Raw genomic sequence first — 26,861 nt, 5'->3', positions numbered from 1 at the left:
TCTTACCTACAGCTGCTATGCTGTGGTCAGTTGCCTTTCTTTGAAAATGTTACAAGCACCACAAATAAATGGTTTCTAACATTACAAAATCTATTTAAATTGTCTACATATAATTTATCTCTGGTATTCTCAGATATCAAAAAACTAGGAAGTTAATAGAGACTTTGATTTGTTAAGATGTTCTAGTAATTAAGAGTTAAGGACAAAATGCTTTATATACCTTCCAAGATGTGTATATATAATTTGTAAGTAGAACACAAATTATTATTTTAATTTTACTTTGTATTATTTTAATTTTATTTTGTATATGTAACCTATTCTGAGATCATTCTTACTGTAAGAAATAGAACTATGATGGCAAAATTTGGCTAAAAAATCTGTCTAATATTAGAATGTAGCAATGCACTAATTTATGGCAAACTACTCTTTTCCATGGTTTGGAGTTTCACTATCAGAGACTTTCTACCCACTTCTTTTTTTCTCTCCTCTTGTTTCTTAGTCTTTGGGAAAATGTCAAATTCATGGTGGCTTTTCTCCACAGTTAATTTAAGGACACCTCATACTGTACGAGCCTTCAATAAAGGCCTTCAATAAAAATTACAAGCTGATATGATTTAATGGAATGAAAGAAAGGCACTTTTTATGTAAAATTTTCTGCAGTTACCTTCCAGAATTTGGACCTGACTTGTAGAAAGTCCTGGCCAAACTCTTCACACTTAACATTCTCTTTCAGAACTACCCCCAAATTCAGATTTAGTCACTTTCCTTCTTTAACTCCAATTTTTAAGACTGAAGATACTGAAAACAAAGAATAGACTGAGTAAAATACTGTCCAATATTCTGAATCAATTAACTTGAGTTAACCTAACAAATTAGAGGATAGATATATGGAAGCCTTGAAATTAGGTATGATACTGTCAATATTTTATAAATAATTAGAAAACAAAGGTAACGAATTCTATATAAAAGTGAGTTGACCTATTTGGTTGATTATCTAAAGATATATCATAAATATTATAGTCAAGCAGTACATGGTGGTGGAATTAATTTGAGATGATCTGTTGATGTCCACTTACACATAAATAATAAACATGGATCTAATCATGTATTCTGAAATATTTTAATGTATTAATTTTAAAGGACTCTTAGATGCAAATAGATACAATTACTATTTAACGATTTGGGTTGCTAAATAAGTATATAAGAATGTGGAGCAGCTGAGCAAACACTGTAATAATCACTTTCATTCAGAAGATTCCCTATGAAGGTGGGGATGTCTCAAACTCATTCTGCTCATGACTTCCTATTTGAATAAGTTAAGGACTGTTTTCCAACCCAGGCCATCAAAAGGAACAAAATCTCCCCACTAGCATATTATATGTTTGTTAAGAAAGAAATAGAGGCTAGTACATCAGAGGACTGTTTCTCTTATTGTTTCCAACAACTTAACACGATCTTCATGTTCTTGTCATGCTCATATAAAACCGTAAATTTAATAAAGACAAAATAGTTTACTATTTTTCATTAATATTATCTTCACAATATCTGTAGAGTTTAACTGATACAATCAAGCTTTTTTCAATTTAAAGATAAAACACTACTTTTGAGTATATAAAATATTAACTTTAATATATTGAGCTGTTGTTAAGGAGTTTCATAAATGACACACACAGGTTTTATGTATTTTTTTCCCCTTCAACATTCATTTCAACTATAAAGGCAGATTAATAAAAAAATGAACTGTACCTGCTTTCTGAAAACAGGGTCCACGTTATGAACTTCAAAAAAGAACTGATTTCTATAAAGATATCTTTTTGCAGTAGTCATGCAAAAGTGATGCTAGTAGATCTTGAATGGCACTAAATCACAATCCTTGAAGGTCACCTGTTAAGAAACAGGCTCTATTTAGTTATACAGGAAATGACCATATACTCTTATACTGGTTAACCATATCAACACATAGGTATAACACCTTAAACATTAGATATTTAGTCAGTCGTTGCTTTTCCAGATTTAATTTTCCTTTATAATTTATATTTAATAATAAATACAGAAGAATATAACTTTAATCCAATTTTCATGGATTGCAATAGCTTAAAACATTTAACACATAACACACACAGGACATCAATAAGGAAGCAATGAACTTAAACTACACACCAGAGCATAATGTCTTACCATATTTATAAAATATTCCTTCTAACAGCAGAAGAATACACATTCTTTTTATGGATTCATGGAACTTTCTTTAAGAATAGAAATAGGTTAAACATCATAAGTCAATAAGTCAATAACTTTAAGAGTATTGAAATCATATCAAGTATCTTTTCTGACCACAGTGGTATGAAAGCCAAAATCAAATACAAGATGAAAACTGGAAAATTTAAAAATACTTGGAGATTAAGCAATATGCTACTGAACAGCCAATGGGTCAAAGAATAAATCAAATGCAAAGTCAAAAAATATCTTAAGATAAATGAAAATGGAAATACAACATATTAAAATTTATGGGATGCAGTAAAAGCAATTCTAAGAGGGAAGTGCATAGCAAAAAACAAAACAAAACAAAACAAAAACAAAATCCTACATTAAGAAAAAAGGAAGATCTTAAATAACCAACCTAACTTTACACTTCAAGGAACTAGAAAAAGAACAAACTAAATCCAAAGTTAATAGAAGAGTCAAACTCATAGAAACAGAATCAAAAACTGATTGTCAGGGGCTGGAGGATCAGTGATATAAGGAGAGGTTGGTTAAAAGGTACACACTTTTAGCTAGAAGACTTAAAAAAAAATCTGAGGATCTAAAGTAAAACATGGTGACTAAGTTGATAAAATTCTATTGTATAATTGAAATTTCTTAAGATAGTAAAGCTTAAATAGCCTCACAATAAATAAACAAATAAATAAATAAATGAGTTGATGGATGTGTTAATTAACTAGATGGGGGAAATCTTTTACAGTAGGTGTGTACATCAAATCATCACAATGTACATTTATATATCTTACAAATTTATGTGTCAATTGTAATTCAGTAAAGCTGAAATAGGTTGGTAGAGCGAAGATAGTGAAATAGCAGGAAGACCCTAGGCTTGCCTCATCCCTCAAACACAGCTAGATAACTATCAAATCATTCTGAATACCCATGAAATCGACCTGAGGACTGACAGAACAAACTGCACAACAAAAAGAAAAATAAATGAAGCCTAAAGCCAGAAGGAGAAGGGAAATAATAAAGATTTGATCAGAAATAAATAATATAAAAACTAAAAAATAAAGTAAAACAAAACAAAATAAAAACAGTAGAACATATCAATGAAACCAGGAGCTAGTTCTTTGAAAAAAATTAATTAAACTGATAAACCCTTAGCCAGACTTATCAAAAAGAAGAGAAAGTACCTAAATAAATAAAATCACAAATGAGAGAGGACAAATAACAATACAGAAATACAAAGGATTATAAGAGAATATTATGAAAAACTATATGCCAACAAACTGGACAACATGGAAAAAATGGATAAATTCCTACACATATATAATCTACTAAATTTGAAACTGGAAGATATAGAAAACTTGAACAGACTAATAACCAGCAAAGAAATTGAATCAATAATAAAAAATCTCCCCAAAAACAAAAGTCCAGGACCAAATAGCTTCCCAGGTGAATTCTACCAAAATTTTAAAGAAGAGTTAATACCTATTCTTCTCAAACTATTCCAAAAAATAGAAATAGAAGTAACATTTCCAAACTCATCCAATGAGGTCAGCATTACCCTGATGCAAAAACCAAAGACTCCACTAAAAAAGAGAACTACAGGTCAATATCCCTGATGAAGCTGGATCCAAAAATTTTCAACAAAATACTAGAAAATCGAATCCAAAAAAGTACATTAAAAGAATCATTCACCACATTCAAGTGGGATTTATTCCTGGACTACAAAGGTAGTTCCATATTTGCAAATCAATCTATATGATACACCACATTAATAAAAATAGGATAAGAACCATATGATCCTCTCAATAGATGCAGAAAAGGCATTTGACAAAGTACAACATCCCTTCATTATAAAAACCCTCAACAAAGTAGGGATAGAGGGAACATACCTCAATATCATAAAGGTCATACATGAAAAACCCACAGCTAATATCATTCTTTTTTTATTATGTTATGTTAATCACCATACATTATATCATTAGTTTTTTTAATTTTTTTATTATGTTATGTTAATCACCATATATTACATCATTAGTTTTTGATGTAGTCTTCCATGATTCATTGGTTGCATATAACACCCAGTGCTCCATTCAGTACGTGTCCTCTTTAATACCCATCACCAGGCTAACCCATCCCCCTACCCCCCTCCCCTCTAGAACCCTCAGTTTGTTTCTCAGAGTCCATAGTCTCTCATGGTTCATCTCCCCCTCGATTTCCCCCCCTTCACTTCTCCCTTCCTACTATCTTTCTTAATGGGAAAAAGCTGAGAGCTTTTCTCTACAGTCAGGAAGAAGATAGTCTAACCACTGTTATTTAACATAGTACTAGAAGTCCTAGCCTCAGCAATCAGACAACAAAAATAAGTAAAAGGCCTCGGATCACCTGGGTAGCTCAGTTGGTTAAGTATCTGACTTTGGCTCAGGTCATGATCCCAGGGTCCTGGGATCCAGTCCCACATCAGGCTCCTTGCTCAGCAGGAAGCTTACTTCTCCCTCTGCCTGCGGCTCCCCCTGCTGGTGCTTGCGCTGCAGCTCTCTCTCTCTCTCTCTCTCTCTCTCTCTCTCCCTGACAAATAAATAAAAATCTTAGAAAACCTAAAGTACTCCACCAAAGAATTGCTAGACCTGAAAATGAGTTCAGTAAAGTTGCAAGATATAAATCAATGTACAGAAATCTATGGCATTTCCATACACCAATAATGAAGCAGCACAAAGAGAAATCAAGGAATCATTCCCATTTACAATCACACCAAAAACCTTAAGATACCTAGGAATAAACCAAACCAAAGAGGTAAAAGATCTGAACTCTGAAAACTATAAAACACTGATGAAAGAAATTAAAGATGACACAAAGAAATGGAAAGACATTCCATGCTCATGGATTGGAAGAACAAATATTGTTAAAATGTCTATACTACCCAAAGCAATCAACATATTTAATGCAATGCCTATCAAAATATCACTAGCATTTTTCACAGAGCTGGGGCAAACAAGCTTAAAATTTGTATGGAACCAAGAAAGACTCCGAATACCCAAAGCTACCTTGAAAAAGAAAAACAAATCTGGAGGCATCATAATTCTGGACTTCAAGATATACTACAAAGCTGTAGTGATCAAGACAGTATGCTACTGCACAAACAAAGACACATAGATCAATAGAACAAAATAGAAAACCTAGAAATAAACCCATAACTATATGGTCAATTAATCTTTGACAAAACAGAAAAGAATATCCAGTGGAAAAAAGACAGTCTTTTAAAAAGTGGTGTTGGGAAAACTGGACAGCAATATGCAAAAGAATGAAACTGGACCATTTCCTTATACCTTATACAAAAATGAGCTCAAAATGGATGAAAGATATAAATGTGAGACAGGAAACCATAAAAATCCTAGAAAAGAACACAAGCAGTAACCTCTTTGACATCAGCCATAGGAACTTCTTACTAGATATGTCTCCTGAGGCAGGCGAAACAAAAGTAAGAATAAAGCATTGGGACTTGATCAAGATAAAAAGCTTTTGCACAGTGAAGGAAACAATCATCAAAACTAAAAGGCTACCCATGGAATGGGAGAATATATTTGTAAATGACAGATCTGATAAAGGGTTTGTATCCAAAATATTTAAGAACTTATAAAACTCAACACCTAAAAACCAAATAATCCAGTTAAAAAATGGGCAGAAAACATGAACAGACATTTCTCCAAAGAAGACATACAGACACATGAAAAGATCCTCAACGTCACTCATCATCAGGGAAATACAAATCAAAACCACAATGAGATACCACCTCATACCTGTCAGAATGACTAAAATCAAAACCCAAGGAAAACTAAGTGTTGGCAAGAATGTAAAGAAAAAGGAAACCTCATGCACTATTGGTGAGAATGCAAACTGGTGCAGCCACTCTGGAAAACAGTATGAAGGTTCCTTAAAAAGTCAAAAATATGACTATCCTGTGATCCAGCAATTGCACTACTAGGTATTTACCTAAAGGAAAACAAAGGGATACATACACCCTGATGTTTAGAGCAGCATTATAAAATGTCCATAGACTGGTGAATGGATAGTGGTCTATATATACAATGGAATATTATGCAGCCATAACAAAAGAATGAAATCTTGCCATTTGCAACAACATGGTTGGAACTAGGGAGTAGTATGCTAAGCAAAATAAGTCAATCAGAGAAAGACGAATACCATATGATTTCACTCATACGTGCAATTTAAGAAACAAAACAGATGAACATATGAAAAAAAAAAAAAAAGAAGAAGAAGAATGCCTGGACAGCTCAGTCAGTTAAGAGTCTGCCTTTGGCCCAGGTCATGATCCCAGGCTCAAGTTGCGTCCTGCATTGGGCTCCTTGCTCAGCACGGAGCCTGCTTTTCCTTCTGCCTGCTGCCCCTCCCCCCGTTTGTGTGTGCTCTCTCTCTCACAAATAAATAAATAAAATCTTTAAAGAGAGAGAGAGAGGCAAACCAGGAAATAGACTTTTAACTATAGAGAGCAAATTAAAGGTTAGTGGGAGAGAAGTGGGTGGGGAATGGGTTAAATGGGTGATGGGTTAAGGAGGACACTAGTATTGATGAACACTGGGTATTTTATATAAGTGCCGAATCACTGAATTCTACACCTGAAACTAATATTTCACTGTGTGTTAACCAGCTCGAATTTAAATTAAAAAAAAATCAACTTTTTAAAAAAGATGAAATAAAAACAACAACAACACACACACAAAAAAAGTTGACATTAACTTATACCTATATTTCAGGTTTTTAAAAGTTTTTATAATAGTTCTATGCTATACCTAATATTTGTTAAATTATCTTTATTATTCCCTTGATTTAAGAAATTTGAAATATGTATTGGTTATTAAAATCTTATAAGTGACTTACATTTTAACATGTTTGAAAATATTGTATAAATGCACCTTGTTTGGTTACCTGGAAGGAATTTACATGTATGGGGCCATCCATGTTCTTTTACTTCTAATGAAGTTCACTGTCCCAATGAAATTCTCTACTCAGTGAAATTTGTATTTTTCTAAATTTACTCTTTGATAGATTTATGAATGTGCCAACATAAAAACCAGAGCAAAGCTACCCATATATATAATACATTTTATTTCAAATAACTAAGCTGGAATATAAGCTTTGGAACATTAGCTTGCTGACTTCAAAGTAACTGAAGGCCATTAACTCAAATTCCATGTTAAGATACTACCAAAAGTTAAAGGAAACCTGTCCTGCATATATCATGATTAGATTGAGAAAAAGTATTTCAGTTGCTAGTAACTTCATTACCAAAGATTACTGATCTTTATGGTTCTTATTTATATTAGTTGGAACCACAAGAGATTAACACTGGAATCGACAGGGTGGAATATCAGTAATTTCATCAGTCAACCAGTGATTTTCTCTAATCCTGCCCTGCATTTCTGACATCAAGTCTAAATTCTAGATATCCCTGTAGTGCACAAAATAACTTTTTTTTAGTCACAGTAAATTAATTTTTTTTTCAATTTCACACTACATGTACAACACTATGTGAGGAAACAGAATATATTCTAAGTTCACTTCAAAACCCAATCATTGTGCTTTTAAGAAGTAAAAATGTTGTCTAGTTTTGTGAGGAATTATGAGCAGAGGGATTACACACTTATTTCATTTTCACATCTTTTATCTCTACCTTTCTCCTGCCTTCCTTCCCTCTTTCTAATTCCTTTCTTTTTTCCTTCCTTCTTTCTCCCTTCCTTCTTTTCTTAACATGTGACAATTATACATTTCTACTCATCCCTTAGGGCACAGAATTAAAAAAAAGAAAAAAAGGAAGCTGATTTTTTTTCTGGAAGTTTGTAAATTTTGGCAGAGTGATAAGTACCTGAGTAAACAGCAAAAGCTTACTTAAGGATGTAAAGAGTTATGTTTCTTTCAATTTTGGCTTTCATTAGGAAGAATTATTTGGGAGTCAGAATTCTGTGTCCCCGTTATTGTCATTACTTTTTAGTGAAGATATGGCACATCATTTTTGTTTCCTATTTCATGGAATTAATGAGAAAATTAAATGAAATAATGCACATAAGCTTACCAAAGTGCATGACATATATTGAGCATTTGATAAATAATACTAATTATTATTTCCTGCTTTAATTATGAATTAATATAGCAAAATAAGAAATTATAATGAATGACTGTGTTATGGTTCTTATTGTTTTTAAATTCCCTCCTCCAGTTTGCTTCTCAGAAGCAAAACTTTTCACTCTTGTATTCTCAGTAAGCTCATGCCTGTCTTTTAAGACAGTGTGTTGTAGTGAAGAGACTGTTACATCTGGAATCAGTCAGATTTCCTTAGGCTTCTGCCACTCTTAGATTTTGAGAAAGTCATTTAGCATTTCTGAGCTAATGCCTTAAAATGCAAATAATGATGTCAGATCCTCTGTCTACTCAAAGGATTATAATAAAAGTTTCAAGAAATAATAGATGATAAAGTTCTTTCTAAACTCAGTTTTACATGTTAGTTGCTATATCTCAAGTTCTACCTTGTACAAAGTTATGACCTTTGCCAACCTATCTTTTTTCTCCATTTCTTTTAAAAGTAGATCAAACCTCACCCAGAAATCCTAGGTGACTTAACCGAAAAGGAGGTGAGTTGTCTCATTATTCATAACCCTGCTTCACTCACCTTTGGTCACCATGAATTTATCTTATGTAAGTCTGCTGATTTTTGTCATTTTAACAGGGATTTTGGGTTTGCACAAAGGGAAAAAAATCCTTATAACCAGCCTAAAATTAAAAAAAAAAAAAAAAAAGTCACCTGATATTTTCCTTTTCTACATTCCTAATTCCTCTATTTCAAATTCTCTCTAATGCATATAGCATGTATCTTTTGTTTTTTTAGCTTATCTTTTAGGACTTTTTGCAGGATGACTGTCTTTAATAGAATCTGCTTTTAATTTTTCATTTCCAATGTGTCAATGATTAGAAAAACAAATAAATGAATTTAACATTTTAAAAAACCTTATAGCTAGAACTTAATTCATATTTAATGTTTATTGGCAACATATTAACTACAAGACAGTATCTAGTACTATTCTGTGCTTCAAATGACTTGTCCACCTGAAGAACTTCTATTCATATTAAAATTCCTATTTAGGGGGCACCTGGGTAGCTCAGTTATTAAGCGTCTGCCTTCGGCTCAGGTCATGATCCCAGGATCCTGGGATTGAGCCCCACATCAGGCTCCCTGCTCAGCAGGAGGCCTGCTTCTCCCTCTCCCACTCCCCCTGCTTATATTCCCTCTCTTGCTGTCTCTCTTTCTGTCAAATAAATAAATAAAATCTTTAAAAGAAAAAAAAATCCTATTTAGGAACGAGGTACCCTTAAGTGTGTGTGTGCATCCTGAAAATAAGCACATACTATGATAAGCTGACTCTGAAATATATCCTGAGTGAGGGGTGGGGGTTGGGGGGGATTCTTTCAAGAGATAGTAAACCTGGTCATCCAGTTTCTGTTGAAAGAGAAATAGCCTAAAGTAAGAATACATAAAAAGACAGTGGACAGTAGCAAATGGCTTGATTCATTGTCCAGGGGCTGGAAGGAAAAAGATTAGAAGACTGGTGTTATGGGCTGAATTGTGCCCCTCCAAAATTCATGTTGAAGTCCTAAACCCCAATACTTCAGAATGTAACCATATTTGGAGATAAGGTCTTAAAGAGGTAATTAATTAAAATGAGATCTTTAGGTAGGCCCTAATCCAATATAATGGTGTCCTTATAAGAATTTGATGGGGCACCTGCATAGCTCAGTCAGTTGAGTATATGACTTGGTTTCAGCTCAGGTCATGATCTCAGGCTCTTGAGCCCCACATTGGGCTCCACACTCAGGAAGGAGTCTGCTTGAGATTCTCTCTCTCTTCCTCTTCCTCTGTCTCTCCCCCTGCTCACACACTCTCTCTCTCTCAAATAAATAAATAAATCTTAAAAAAAAAAAAAAAAAGAAGAGGAAATTTGAACCAGAAACATTCTTTGTGAAGGCACAAAGAATAGGTTGTCATCTGCAAGCCGAGAGCCTTAGAAGTAATCAAACCTAGCAATACCTTGATGTTGACCCTCTAGCCTCCAAAACTGTGAGAAAATATACTTCTGTTTTTTAAGCCACCCCGTCTATGGTATTGTGTTAAGGTATGTTTACCATATATGAGGTTGGGTACTCTACCATCCACTAGAAAGAGACATTACAAAACAAATACAAACATTACAAACAAACACACAAACAAATAGACAGAGTATCTTGTCCAACTAACTAGAGCCTGTCCCTGTTATCAGTCAGTCTAGTATTAGCATGGGGACTCATAGACAGAGTGGCAACCTTGTCAAAGACAGAGGTTAGCCATGGGGCCCAACAACATGAGCACTCACTCAATAAAGCTGATCCAACTACTACCAGAACAGAATGTCCAAACTAGGCTAAGCCCACCCACTGCCACCAATCTGACCCTATTCCATGAGGACTTTAATCAGCTGCTTGGTAGCAAGTTAAATATGTTGGTATCCTTCCCACCTGGAAGGGGAAGGGATTCTCCCTCACTAGAATCAACATATATTTTTAGGTATGGGTTTCTTTTTTTTGCCCTTCTGTCTTCAGCATGCACCACTCTTAAAGAAGTCACCAAATGTTTGAGCCATGACACAGACCTTGCATAACATTGCATAGGACCAATGGCTATGCTTAACAAAAGAGGTACATCAGTGGACAAGTGGACATGGAATTCCCTAGTTTGATCACATACCTTACTACTCAGAGACTCAATGGAATTATTCTTAACACTATTTAAATACATATGTCTCCTCCATCTTAAAAATATATAAACATCCTCTCTCTATTAGTGTTCTCCAGAGAAACAGAACTAATAAGGATATATTTATATTTATATAAATATGCTACCAGGGGGCGCCTGGGTGGCTCAGTTGGTTAAGCGACTGCCTTCGGCTCAGGTCATGATCCTGGAGTCCCTGGATCGAGTCCCGCATCGGGCTCCCTGCTCGGCAGGGAGTCTGCTTCTCCCTCTGACCCTCCCCCCTCTCATGTGCTTGCTCTCTCTCATTCTCTCTCTCTCAAATAAATAAATTAAAAAAAAAAAAAATCTAAAAAAAAAAAAAAAAAAAATGCTACCAGGAATTAGGTTAATGGGAAATGTAATTATGGAAACCGAGAGGTCCCAACATTTGGAGTAAGCAACTTGGAGATGCAGGAGAGCAGTCTAATTCTGAAGGCCTGAGAACCAGGAGAGCCACCTGTTATAGCTACAGTCTGAAGGTTGGCAGGCCTTGGCCCAAAACCCAGGAAGAACCCATGTTTCAGGTCAAGTCTGAAGACAGGAAAAAATTGATGTTTGAACTTGAAGGCAAGAGGAATCCCCTTACTCACTAGAAAGTTAGCCTTTCTGTTCTATCCAGGCATTCAACTGATTGGATAGGGTCCACTCACATTAGGGAGGGTACTCCACTTTACTCAGCCTATGGATTCAAGCGTTAATTGCATGCAGAAACACCCTCACAGACATACTCAGAATACCAAATGTCTGTGCACCCAGTGGCCCAGTCAAGTTGACACGTAAAACTAAGTATCACAATGGGGCGCCTGGGTGGTCAGTCATTAAGCGTCTGCCTTCAGCTCAAGTCATAATCCTGGGGTCCTGGGATCAAGCTCCTCATTGGGCTCCCTGCTCTGCAGGGAGCCTGCTTCTCCCTCTGTCTGCCGCTCCCCCTGCTTGTGCTCTCTCTCTCTGTCAAATAAATAAATAAAATCTTTTTTAAGAAAAGTATCACACTTTCTTAACCTCACATCCTCCTTTAGCTTTTGCCTTATTTCCAAATATATTAAACCATTTAAGCTTCAACCCGGTTTTACTGATGTCAAGACACTTTTTTTTTTTCAGAGAACCTATAGCACACAGGAGGTTACAGAGTAAATAAATGTCAGAATCTAGAATAACACAGTCCAATCCACTTTTCCTATAAATAGGATATAAAACACTGTCATTTCTACATTTAGACTTTATTAGTCTAATACTGTGTAGAAGACTGCTCAAATATTCAATTAATGTTAAATATTCTTGTCTTTTCAAGGATATTGAAAACCTTAACTTTTAAGTGTTGTTTATATTGTAGTGAACCATTTATGATACAATTTTTAATGATACCAGGTGGATCATCCTAATTCCAGATTAACTACATCCCACTGACACAATTTCTTCCCCACCCTGCTGCCACCTGTCTGGTACCAAACCCATTTAGCTGTGGAAAATGACAGCTGGTTCTTCAGGGTGGGAAGTGGTGGGAGCAGGAGTCAGGTGAAAATGACTCATTAGCAATGAAATGGAAAAATTTTGCAGACTTCCCTGTGGACATTCTGGATGATGCATAGCTCTTTTTTTCCCAAGGCTTCTCTCACTCTGATAGCTCAATGCAGAGTTAATTGCAAAACAAAACAAAACAAAAAAAGAATGCATTTAATTCTCAAACATTTTTGAAATTACTATGGTGCAATTCTATCATACCTAATCAATGTATTTATGTTCTTCACAAACTTCAACACAAGTTTAAGTTTCCATTTTGACATGAATCACAACAAAGTGCCAAAAGAAAAATACTCTGATGTTTTAGCTTTCTGAGCATGTTCAGGAATATTACATTAGAAAGGACCCTGGAATTTGGAGTGGGCATACTGAATCCTAGTCACTCATCAGCTACACGAAATCAAATAGTTCTCTTAACTCCTTTGGACATCAGAATGTACATGAAGAAAACAGAATTTAATGGGCAAAGTGATTGGACTATGCTTAATTAGAATTTTTTTCTCTCCCTTTCCCGTTTCTTTTAGATTTATTTACTTAAAGTTATTAATAGATTACTCATTTCTCTTAAATATTTCTCTTATGTTTGTGCATTTTTATACCATTTGAAGATTTTTTCATCGGGTATCTGTAATATTTAAAATATAAATAAGACAAAGTTCTATATTCAGCTTTTCAAATATGGAGTTTTCAGAAAAGTACAGAGACAGCTCTGTTAGCATGAAATTAAAAATACAGACTTTTTACAAAAACTTCTCATATGCTATATCCACATACCCTTCCCATATGCTATTAGTATCAATACATTTATAGGAAACTGTTTTATAGTAAGTTACTTGTTGTATAATAGCTCCTAAATGCTCTTCCAATTATGGAAAGTTAATTAGGTTTAGCTAAATAACTATTCACATTTTTCAGACCAAAATGGTAGCAACACTAAAATGATAGAAAGAAACTTAATTTGTGAAAAAGAACTGTCAATGCATAGTGGCCCCCTGATAGTAAACAGTAGTGTTTGCCTTTTAGGACCTTGGTTCTCAAGAGCATGTCCAAATGTTAGTGACACACTAATGTGCCAAGAATAACCCTGCAAACACCAAGACAGACTGGCACAGTTCCAAAAATAAACTTTTATCATTTGAACTCCTTTTTCACATACGTGCACTTGTCTCCTGACCTTTTTCATTTCCTGACAGCCCGAAGCTCTGTCATTAGTAGCAGCCACTAGAAGTCAGAGTGCTGCATCTGTCACTATTAGTTAAGAATACCATCCAACTTCAAGGTAACTAGAATTTTTGTCCTTTAGTCTTTGTTGGCTTCCTCAGTTTGGGGTCAAAAGGGTTGTCTGTAGCAAATAACCGAGCATAGAATTTTGTTGAAATATTTCATTTCACAAAACCATGAACTCCCAGACCAACCTTGTTACTGCCATTTATCACACGTTTACCACATGTGTCTTCTATCTTGAAAAACTCTTACCTCCCCTAAGTCCAGTGTCATGGAACAGAACTGCTTTCAGACACCACACCAAAAATCTTCACAAAGGATGTAGCAGGCCAGAGTCAGTTTTTACAGACTTTGTTCTCTTAGGGTACTGACAATCTGTGAGAGCAACTAAAGCTGAAAAAGGTCTTTCCTGACTTTCTACCACTGGTGCTGCAGCTGTTAGTACTTCTGGCATCAAGGTACAAATGTCATGAAGGTACTGTCAGTAAAGTAAGAGACATGAAAAACAGCCTGGCAGTCTGGCTAACCGCCAGAGCCCTTAATCGTCTCGTTATACGCTGCTTGGAGGTGGACTTCTGTTATCACTGTTCCCTCCAATTGCTCTTAATTGAAGCAGAGGGATTTGCTTCACATCATTGAAATGAAAGGGTGTTTTGTGACTCTGTTTAAAGAGTGTAATTTCAAAATTGAAGACTAACTGTGGTGCCTAGAACACCATGGTTAAGTTTTCTGTAATTCACACACGTGTCTCCTGGGAGGAAGTGGCTTGAATTAAAATCATTTCATAGTTCCCCACCCCCGAGTCTTCCATGGAGAAGAGTACATTTGAAAGCTTCAAATACATGAAAGATGTATAACATTTAAATGTCTATTTTGATAATTATATGTGTTCTAATTAGAGAAAATTGCCCAGATATAAGTATAAAATCAATGAAGTGATTTCTTAGACTTTAAGAGATAATTCTATAATTTAGCACAAAAAGGTATAAGGAATTTTATTATATCATGTCTTTTCTAAACTCTGTCACTTAATTTTGGTACAATGCATAACAACAAAGGGGTAGTAGGAAGATGCCTTTCTTCAGGGAGTCATGCTGTTGACTAGGGATTTGAATTTCGACAAACTGTGTAGCATCATCAATTACTTTCTGATTTGCAGTTATCACCAGCTTTAATCTTGGATATGGTAATTTACTAACCTATTTGTCAGTGTCTCCAGGATGCCTTTGGCCTTGGAGCAAAGCTTGTGGACACAATTTCTGGAGACATATGTCACCAGAGGACATAATCAGAAAACAGGAATGGCCCCTCTAGAAAAAATGGCATATGCTTTCTTTACCATCCAATTAAAAAGACAATATCATAGACATTATTTTCCCAAGTCCACATTTCATATTTATATACATATGTCCACACATTCCTACAAGGTACACAAATTCATTTATTTCTATATCATTTGTACCATTCTACCAAAACTGCTTTGCTTAGGTTATACAGAATAATAATTAAAATAATTATGAAAAAATTACTGGCTTGCAGTAGATGTTCAATCAGTGTAGACCCTTCACTGTCTAATTGTCAATATTAGTAGCCCATTTCTAGGATTTATCTTCCAAAACTCTAAGTGTCTAATCAATATACCTATATGAACATTCTATAGAACCCTGAACCTTATTATTTTCATACCACCCCATAACTTTTACTTTTTCTATATTACCTATTTTCCTATGGCTTTGTTATCCATGTATTTCCTTGGAAAAGAAAAATAAAACAGAATAAAATTTAAAGTATCATTTTCCTTGATATATAGTTTTACCTCAACTTTTCCTTCTAATATTTCACTATATTCTATGATTATAATTCAGAAAATGTGCCAAATCTGGGTCCATCTTCAATTCTGAAATTCAGCCTGGAGTTTCTCTCACTGGCCAATAGCAGTGGCCTCCTAACACTTTCTCCTGTCCCTCTTCCTCTCTCCACCTCAATTTGTTCTATCATTTAAGCTATATTTCCTTACAAACCTACAGCACCATACTTATGAATAGAGGCATTCATAAACTTCCCTTTGCCAAATAATAATGTTCAGAAACCTTAGGCTGAGGCTAATTATAATCTTTTCTTTCCAACTCCATTATCTCGTAGTCTCTCTATATTAAATGAACCACTCACCATACCAAATGTTTTTTGTTAGAGTAGGCAGTCAGTTAGGTTCTAACAGGTTGCCTTGAGGTCAACATCAAGGAAGTCATGGCCAGCTAGGGAAGATCAGCACTCCACAAAAAGCTAGATCAAACCAGACAGGCGCCAAATCGCAGATGCCATGACAAGAAACCCCTGACCAAATCAGGAAGAAAAAGCTAGAAACCCTGCTTCCCTCCCCAAGTAATGAATATTCCAACCCTAGTTAACAACTATCAATAAAAGAAATCCAGCCATGTGCTCTCTCTTATCTCTTGCTCTCTCACTTGCTCTTGTATCTACAGAGTGCACTTTTCACTTTAATAAGCTTTCCTGCTTGTTATTCATCTACTGTGCTGTTTGTCTTTGAATTCCTTCTTATGACAAGACCAAGAATGTTCAGTGACTCCTTAAGTTCTGGCTGGGTCGAGACTCCAGGGCCCAGGGACTCCCCAGTTCACTAGGCAACATCTTTTTGGTGATCAGGAAGAGGTAACAGCAGTTTGAGTGACCCTCATCATCTGTGAGTCTCCAAATCTCACCTCCCTTGTTCTGGAGAGTTGCTTAGTCAACACTGTTCCTCCTTGTTCTACTCGCTCTTTCCTATCTACCTAGGAACAGGACAGTCTTTCAGCATTTATGAGAGACTGATTTTCAGGTCCAAAGAATAAAGCGACGCTTGGTCCTTCCCACCAAAAGGTGTTCTTAGGTGACTAAAGACCTCAGGGAAATGTCTGAGTTATTCCTCGAGATGTTAGCAGTCCTGTAGGGAACTCCCTTTCATAGTAATTAATTTCTAGCATGCCTGGGGGCACACACATAAGGATTGATCATCAAGTGCTCCCAGCCTTCCTAGATGTCTTAAACTTCCAGTCAGAGAAACCGAGACATGTTAAAGAGTGCTTTCCAGCTGCTCATGGAAGTAATACTCACAAGTGTTGTCACTAGATCCATTACACTGATCCTTACATGACTGTTCCATATTCCCAGGCTGTCTCTATCTCATGAGAAATCTTTCTGGTCTTTCTCTTACGTGTTAGTGTCTTATGCTTATTTCTCTCATCTTTTCTGACTGACTATGGAATGTTCCAGCATATTACCGTCTGCTCCATCTGACAACTGCCAGAAGTGGGACAGTTCAAAACTAACACCAGGTAAAGTGAACGCATTGGAGTTCACTTTGAAAGGCAATCCTGAGAGTGGTGGAGGCTTGCCCTTATGCTGTGCAGTGTCCAGATATTTTCAGGTCTCTTGGATTATGGGATGTTGTGATTCCACCCCGCCCCCACTCCCTTCCAGATTCCTCTCATAGCTATTCCACATTCTCCTCTGCTGGTGATGGTGCAAGGAGACCTGCAAGATGTTCTGCCACCTATCACAGAGATCCTGTAACTCACATTGTTGTGTTTGTACAGGTCATCATACAATTTGTTATAAGCCATTTTACTTCCTAGCAAGGGACCCTGCCCAATGAGACTTTTCCCTGTGGGTTTGCCTTAATCATCACTTAACTGAATGGCATTCAACCAAAGCAATTCAGGGATGCAGATAATTAAAAAAAAAAATAGAGGTTAATTTCACCTGAACTGGTGGCAAAAAGAGATCAAAAGATTTCTATGGGTTTGACAAGAAATAGACCATAAAAGGGACCCTCATGCCTGGCAGCCATTATCTGCCACCAACTGTTGAAAGGCCTATCAGAATAATGGGAATGAGCTATTCAGAGATCTTGGAGTCATAATGATGTCTTTCTCTGGGGAATCCACCCTAGGATTTCAGGGTTACTTATGGGACACCATTGTTATTGTTCCCAGTGGAATCTTCAGGAAGGCTGACACTCCTACAACTACAGGCACCAAGATGAAGTACATGCCCTGGGACACCAGGTCATGCCAGCCACTGCCATGGTCATGAGGAAAATGGACAGCAGGCTGGGGATGCCCACAGTTCAGTCACCCTCAGAACTGAGAGAGTTCCAAATTAAGGTCCAATTGATATCATAGCACAGAATCAACTGTCCTCAGAATAATGGACTCTGGGCTTCTATTGAGGTTCTCTGTCAACTCTTTCCCTGAAGACAATGGAAAGTTCCACCTCTGTCTCTAAAGATTCTCCTCTAAGGTTTGTCTTGAGACACCAGGATCAGCTCCCATTAAAAGGCCTAAAAAACAAAACAAAAACTGCTGCTTTGCCAGATTAAGTTAAATTTCAGTGCAGGGGTGCCTTTTCCTGAGTTTTCTGAGGAAATTCATGTTGATTGAAAGGAAGGATGAGCAGGTGTTCCCTGTTCTGGAGGTGCATGAGGCTGAGGATGTCTGCAGGACCCAGGTGCCCACCTGAACCAGGGACAATACTTTGATGGTTAAAGGGAGATATCCCTTGGGACCCTGACTATCTAAGGTGATGCTCTTGGGGTTCAGCAGGAACCCCAAGGCAACTGTCACTGTTTATCTCTCCTTTAAATGAGTAACCGATCCTCAATCCCACCTGACACTCCCTTGAGATGCATCTTGAAAAGTTAGAACCAGTTTGACCCTGACAACTCCTATGCTTACTTCCCAAGTCCATTTCTTTTGTAACACTGTTGGCCTCAATATAAACTAGAGAATGAAGAAGTTTGAAAAAAAAATGGTAGTCTTAGCTATAATACAATATTACAACTTGATTTCTTCTGTAAAATGGAACAAAATTCTATATAGTCAGGCCTTTCTGGCCCTGTACCAAAACCGTGATCTGTCTATACACTTTCTGCCCCTCAATCCACCAACAGTTCAGTTGCCTCAGGCCCTTCAGCTTCTGTTAAACTTCCACCTTACCTGTGTTCTGTCAAGTTCTCTATGCGCCCACCCCCCTTGTCTCTTTTGTAAACAGGTTGCTGCCAAGATCTTGTACATATATCCCTCTGTTTTTCATGAGTCACTTGACTCCTCTGTTTGCTTTTTGTGTGTGTGTCAGATTGAAATATATCTTGAGAGGACTGGATGACTGACTCTTGTTATATTGTTATATTAGGGTTTTTCTCTCTCATTAGTTTCCCCAGTTAGTGGCTATGATAATTGGAGCCAATTGTCTGGTTGGTCTACCTTGAGATGTGGTCTTTAGGGAATATTCCCAAACAGCTGTGAAACTTATTTTGTTTCAGGGATGTGCCCTGTTTTCTCCAGCCCAACATGGACTATCTATTTTCATTTTTTGTTGGTGAAAACAACAACAATAACAACAACAAACAACAACAAGAAAGTGTTTCTGTTCATCTGTCCAAGTTGATGAGTTTTAGGTCCAGGAGTCCTCTTTTTCTGCCTTGTGGGCTTTTTATCCCCTTCCAGCCTTGCTGCCTCTACCTCCCCCTCCCCCTGTCTGGGCACCCCCATGGGCATGACTTGCATAACTAGCTCCTATACCATCCTCACTGCCTCTGACATCATTGACTCCTGCTACTCCTACACTTACTACCAAAGAGGGGGAAATAAAAGCACCCCAAGCTGATGGCTTGCCTCATTATGAGGTTCAGACTGAACCATTAGGGGCCCAAGTGTTCCCACGGACTTAAACTGTCCATTTCAGATATCCCCACAAGAGCCCCAAGTAAAATTGACAACGGGGAACCAATTAAGTTATTTCTACTGAACATAGGTACAGCATATTTGGTATTTAAGCTAACTTAAGTTTGTTGGCTTAATTAAAACAGACATGTCTTTAGAGTTATCAGGACTAAATATAAAACCTCTTTCTACCTAGGTTTACTAATTGTCAAATGAACTCATGTTACTTCTGCTGCAATTTGTCAGCAAAAAGATGACTTAAAATGATGGTTAATTTTCACTGTTGTTTAACATAGTACTGGAAGTCCTAGCCTTAGCAATCAGACAACAAGAAGAAATAAAAAGCATCTGAATCAGCAAAGAAGAAGTCAGACTCTCACTCTTTGCAGATGACATGATACTTTATGTGGAAAACCTGAAAGTCTCCACCAAAAAATTACTAGTACTCATACAGAAATTCAGCAAAGTCTCAAGATATAAAATCAATGCACAGCAGTCTGTTGATTTCTGTACACCAACAATGAAGCAGAAAGAGAAATTAAGGAATCAATGCCATTTAAAATAGCACCAAAAACCATAAGATACCTTGGAATAAACCTAACCAAAGAGATAAAAGGTCTGCACTCTGAAAACTATAGGACACTTATGAAAGAAATTGAGGAAGACACAAAGAAATGGAAAAACATTCCATGCTCATGGATTGGAAGAAAAAATATTGTTAAAATGTCTATACTACCCAAAGCAATCTACACATTTAATGCAATCCCTATTAAAATAACACCAGCATTTTTTACAGACCTGGAAAAAACAATTCTAAAGTGTGCATAACAAGAAAAGACCCCAAATAACCAAAGAGATGTTGAAAAAGAAAAGAAAAGAAAAGCAGGCAGCATCACAATCCCAGACTTCAAGATGCATTACAAAGCTGTAATCATCGAAATAGTATGGTACTGGTAAAAAAACAGACACACTGATTAATGGAACAGAATAGAGAACCCAGAAATGGACCCTCAACTCTACAGTGAACTAATCTTTGACAAAGCAGGAAAGAATATCCAATGGAAAAAAGACAATCTCTTCAACAAATGGTGCTGGGAAAACTGGGCAGTGACATGCAGAAGAATGAAACTGGACTACTTTCTTACACTATACACAAAAATAAGTTCAAAATGGATGAAAGTGTGAGAAAGGAATCCATCAAAATCTTAGAGGAGAACACAAGTAGCAACCCCTTTGACCTTGGTCGCAACAATTTCTTGCTAGATATGTCTCCAGAGGCAAGGAAAACAAAAGCAAAAATGAACTATTGGGACTTCATCAAAATAAAAAGCTTTTGCACGGCAAAGGGAACAATCAACAAAACTAAAAGGCAACCTATGGAATGGGAGAAGACATTTGCTAATGACATATCAGATAAAGGGCTAGTATCCAAAATATATAAAGAACTTCTCAAAAGTAATACCCCCAAAAAACAAAAAAATCCAGTCAAGAAATGGGCAGACATCATGAACAGACATTTCTCCAAAGAAGACATGCAAATGGCCAATAAACACATGAAAAAATGCTCAACATCACTCATCAACAGGGAAACACAAATCAAAACCACATGAGATACCACCTCACACTGGTCAGAATGACTAAAATTAACAAGTTAGAAATGACAGATGTTGGCAAGGATGCAGAGAAAGGGGAACCCTCTTACACTGTTGGGAATGCAAACTGGTGCAGCCACTCTGGAAAGCAGTATGGAGTTTCCTCAAAAACTTAAAACAGAACTGCCCTATGACCTAGCAATTGCACTACTAGGTATTTATGCAAAGGATACAAAAATAGTGATTTGAAGGGCACATGCACCCCAATGTTTATAGCAGCAATGTCCACAATTGCAAAAATATGGAAAGAGCCCAGATATCCATTGATGGATGAATGGGTAAAGAAGATGTGGTATATATGTACAATGGAATATCACTCAGCCATCAAACAGAATGAAATCTTGCCATTTGCAACCACATGGATGGAACTAGAGTGTATTATACTCAGTGAAATAAGTCAGAGAAAGACAAATACCATATGATTTCACTCATATGTGGGATTTAAGAAAAAAAACAGATGAACATAGAGGAAGGGAAGGAAAAATAAAATAAGATGAAAACAGAGAAAGAGGGAAACCATATGAGACTCTTAACTCTAGGGAAAAATTGGGGGTTACTCAGAGGAGGTAGGTGGAGGAATGGGGTAATTGGGTGATGGGCATTAAGGAGGGCACTTGATGTAATGAGCACTGGATGTTATATGCAACTGATGAATCACTAACCTCTACCCTGAACTTAATAATACACTATATGTCAACTAACTTTAATTTAAAATATAAAAAAATAGGTTAATTTTGTCTGTCTCATAAAGTTTTCATGGGTAATTGATTCAATTAAAAAAAATTGAAATCAAAATCTTTGGTAATCTGAAGCTTTAAAGTTTTGGTAAGTTAAATGATAAATTGGATTGAATTCATTGGATACCTAAGTCTTTTCCAAATAAAATAGAATATTAAAGCATTGATTACGGAATGAATATCAGTTTGTGTGTTTTTGGCCCATTATTGCAGAGAAACTAAGGATATTGAGTCTATTGATAAACTTGCTTTATGCTTTATTTAAAAATTGTACTATGGAAAAGCATGGTTTTAGAAATTATGAAATGTATTCATAAACTTTTGTTCTAAAAAATTCTGGTGTAACAAACAGTTCACAATTGGTTACTACTTAATTTTCACTGGAGACTAAGGTTACTAAGAAAAACTAATGATGAAATGTATGGTGATTAACAGAACATAGTAATAAAAAAAATTATAATAGGATTTATCCTAAATAAATAAATAAATAAATAAAGTATAAGGAATGGAAATATATTGAGAAAAAAACACATAATTTTACCCTAAAACAAGACTGGTTATTTAGAGAGTAAAGGCTTCAGGCAAAATCTAAATAAAAAAGAAAGTTGTAGAAGGTTAATAAGGAGAAAACTTTGGAAAAGAATTTAGTGTATGATCAGAACTAAGATTGAAATGAATGGATTTTAAAATTACACTGGTATAAGATTGAGATTCAGCTTTTTTCTGTATTAAAAAGACAAGGTTCTCAGGGAGCTGGGTGGCTCAGTTGGTTAAGTGTCTGCCTTCGGCTCAGGTCATGATCCCAGGGTCCTGGGATCCAGCTCCATGTCGGGCTCTCCTCCCAGAGAGCTTTCTTTCATTCTTTCTCTCTCTCTTTCTCACTATCTCTGTTTCTCTCTCTCAAATAAATAAATAAAATCTTTTAAAAAAGTATAAAATTTTCTTAGATTGTTCACCTGCTCTTGGTAAGAAATTGTAAACAAATTTTTTTTCTTCTTTACCCAGAAAACCAAATTTTCTACGTTTTGTCTTTATCAAGTCTTTACTTAAGAAACCTGAAACTTTTCAATACTAACGAAGCTAAGTTTTGCTAACAACTGTATAACCTTCTGTAGGATCCTTTATTGACACCTTGGTTAAATATAAATATTAAATTTTTTAATGATCTGTAATCCTGTTTAGGAATGTGTTTTAAAACTTTTTGACTGATTAGGCTTGTTCACTTGGTATGTTAGTTTACTTGGGAAGCCCTGTTAAACAAATGTGGTGAACCTTCTTAGGCTGTATTGTAAAGATAAATGCTGTAACTGCTCTAAAATTATATGAAATTCCTAAAGTTTTAGGAATTTTATACCAGGTGACCTTATGGTCATCACTAGACATCCTAATTATCAAAATCTTATGTGTCAGAAATAAATAGGTTTTCGGGTCAATTGTATTACAATGAACTCTCATCAGATCTTCAACAATGTCCATTTCTGAGTTTTTTTGTTTGTGTGTTTGTTTTTTTGTCATGTATAGTTATTGTCCTTATCCTTTTGCAAAATGTGTTTCATCTTCAAGGAAATTCATGAAAAGATCTTTCTAACAAATACAGGTTTCTGATATCTCTAAGATCCTACAACTAAACTGGGTAAGAATTTCTGGAACTAATGGAAAAGCTGGATTCACACAGAATAGGAATTAATAACATGGGGTTAATGAACTGAAGAAGATGATTATAGTTTTTTATGACTCTTGTTTGAAACACTGTTGGTACTCTAATATTTTTCTTCCAGATTGAGAAAGTTCTCTCTTAAGATATCAATTACTTACAGAAATATAATAAAATATTCCTTTGTGTACAAATTGAAACATTTTAGCTTTGCTCCTGACCCGAACCCTCTGAAATTGAGAGACTCTTGGTGAATATTCTTTCTTTTATGGCAATATAATTATCTGCATATATGTGAAAATCTATCCTCCTTGTAACAGGACACCATTGGAAATTGGTTATATAACAAAGGCTTTGACTGGAATGTCATATTTGAGACATGCATAGACAGATATGACCAGACAGCTTTTAGGAACTAAGGTTGACTTTATGGGGCCCCTTGGAAATGTTGACCTGATACCTTGCTTACAGAGTTCCCAGCAGCCTTACCAGGTGAGTAAAGCTTGTCACTTCCTGGCAGGTACAGGAACCTCAAGATATTTTGAGGACCTTGAGATGAGGAATTCACCCAAATCTATAGGTATTGCAGGCAAGTCTGACAGCAAGTATTTGGCTTGGCTCCAGCCTCAAGAAGCTATTAAAAGTTCAATCTAGAGATTCCTTATGAAAAGTTCCAGCAAAGCAGATTTTTAAAAACTTATATGGCCGGGGCGCCTGGGTGACTCAGTCATTAAGCATCTGCCCTCCGCTCAGGTCATGATCCCAGGAGAGCCCCACATCAGGCTCTCTGCTCGGCGGGAAGCCTGCTTCTCCCTCTCACACTCCCCCTGCTTGTGTTCCCTCTCTCGCTGTCTCTCTCTGTGTCAAATAAATAAATAAATAAAATCTTAAAAAAAATTAAAAAAAATTATATGGCCAATAACAATTCTTGCTGAGCTTATGTAAATAATTAAGCCAAGTGTGTTAAAACTGGACTTGTTTTACAAGGGAGTTAGTCTTAATTTGGCTATCTTTATTGGAAATGAGGGTGATTTCAGAGAGAGAAAATGTTTCAAAAACATATCTTTGTAGATATTAGATTTTAATATTATTTATTATAAATGAGAGTAGATCCTAAATTCCTCTGGTTTCCTCAAATATCTGGCTATAACTCTCCAAACCAAAGGATCCAATCTTCTTCCATCCTCTTGACTTAAAGTCATTAAAAACTGAACTGCCTTTTTCCCTGAAGCCCTGCAGACTGAAACTGGACAAATTGAGGTCAACTTCAGAGAAATTGCCACAAATTGCCTCGTGTATAGACAATCTTTGTGCCTGTTGCTTTATGAGTCACTCAAAAGAATCACCAGACATTTGAATTGCAAATCAGAAAAACCCATCTGATTGCAGCTGCCTGCTCCCATGCCATCTGAGGATACCTTGAGCCTATCATTTAGAAATCTCACTGACAGTACTTGGGACTCAGACAGGGGGTTTATAATATGCTCCATTAACCTATGTTTTTATTTTGTTTCCATAGAAGTTCCTTTTATTAATTACCTGATTGCTTGCTAAATAAAATAGAGTCTATATGACAGCTAACACCACCTGCTACACCTGTATTAACTCCTCCTGGGAAGTAAGAATATATATAAATAAAACCAGGCAGCAAGACACTTGGCTACAAGAGGCCCTTGACTACATTCTTACAAAATGTGAGGAGTCTGCACAATGACTAACACATCAAGCTGCATGTGGATCAGTTCATCTGGAGAGGTTAAAGAAAGCCTCCAGGTCATTGGAGCAATAACTAACTGGACCACAGTTCCCCATAAACCCACCCTATCTCCTCTTCCTGATGGGAGTCCTTTTTCTCCTGGTTTCCCAACCTTTCATGGTTATATCTTCTTTTTGGACCCTTAATAACCATTCACCTTACTCTGATGTTTGGACCTTGTATCCTAAAGTTACCAAAAAAAATTTATTTCCTCTCCCTTCAGACAGATAAATCTCCAGATGGTGGTCCATAGCAACTCTGAAACAAAAGAATATAACACCCACTAGACCAAGCCATGGGTTCCTTCTACTCCCCATTGTCCATCCAGCTTCCCTAAAACTTAGAGAGCAGGGACTTCTGGAGCGCTCAGGCAGGATCAACATCCCACACCAGCATGAAGTAGTTACAGAAGATGGGCCATCTTCGATTTACCCTTAAAAGATTTTAAGGGCCCAGAGTTAGAGTAGGCAGTTAGTTAGGTTTTAACAGGATGCCTGAAGGTCAGCATTGAGAGTTTGGCCAGCTATTGGGAAGGTCAGAAGCCTGTCCTCACAGCACTCCACAGGAAGCTGGATCAAGCAGACAGCCCAAGGTGGAGGATGCCATGACAAGAAACCTCTGACCAAATCAGGAAGAAAAAGTGAGAAGCCCTGCTATCGGCCCCAAGTAATAAATGCCCCATCCCCTAATTAACAACTATCAATAAAATATAGAAACACAATTCCCAGGACACACCTCTCTCTCTCTGTAGCTTTCATATCTTGAGATTGTACTTTTCACTTTAAGAAACTTTCCTGCTTGTCTTACTCACCCACTGTGCTATACGTCTGACCTTGAAGCCCTTCTTGTGACAAAACCAAGAACCTTCAGCTACTCCTTCAGGTTTGGCTGGGTTGAGGCCTCAGGGCCTAGGGATTCCCCAGTTCACCCGGCAACACTTTCTTCTGTGATATAAGGTGTACTCTTCACTCTGCCTGGAACAGACATCAACATCACCTCCATCATTTATTACCTCACTACTCAAAGTGTGGTCTGCAGAACAGCAACACCAGCATTGCCTGGGAGACTTAGAAATACAGAATTCCAGGCCCACCCAAGCTACAGAATCAGAATCCCCAATTTTACAAAACCTCACCTTTTATTATACATGATAAATATTATCACTTCCACAAAGCTACTTTTTTTTTTTAATCTTTCCAATCTGACTATTGTGCACATACTAAAGCATTACAGATGTAATTAAACTTGGACACCTCCTCCCTTCTCTTCCGCCTCTCATATCTCCTTTTTTCATTTCCCTCCCTCTTTTCTACCTTTTCTACTCTCCTTTACTTCCTGTCAATTCATAGCAGTGGTATTCCCTTAGTTATCTGCCAATCCATGACTCAGTTTACTTCCACCCTGAATTTCCTTCCAATCTTGCTCCAGTGAAGGCTGAGTTTTCTTTCTTTGCCCAGAAATTAAATACTTTTTCTTGCTATTTGATGATGAAAGTAAAGCTAACCATCACAAACACTGAACTGGTGAACACGTTTATTTGCAATAAGATA

General features: G+C 36.5%; 1 protein-coding gene across 3 annotated transcripts in view; it reads right to left on the bottom strand.

Moving 5' to 3' along the window:
- CNTN5 (contactin 5) overlaps nucleotides 1–26,861 on the bottom strand; it is a 1,336,681-nt gene that overhangs the window by 997,403 nt on the left and 312,417 nt on the right. For 2 of the 3 annotated variants that reach the window (XM_078058730.1, XM_078058731.1), the window contains one exon: nucleotides 1,747–1,884. The exons of the other annotated variant lie outside the window; for it this stretch is intronic. The gene's annotated coding sequence lies outside the window, so the exon portion shown is untranslated. The remainder of the gene's footprint in view (nucleotides 1–1,746; nucleotides 1,885–26,861) is intronic. 3 annotated transcript variants of the gene reach the window in all.

Source organism: Halichoerus grypus, chromosome 11 (genome assembly GCF_964656455.1).
Source record: "Halichoerus grypus chromosome 11, mHalGry1.hap1.1, whole genome shotgun sequence".
Classification (NCBI taxonomy): Eukaryota; Metazoa; Chordata; class Mammalia; order Carnivora; family Phocidae; genus Halichoerus; species Halichoerus grypus.
This window is presented reverse-complemented; position numbering and strand designations above follow the sequence as displayed.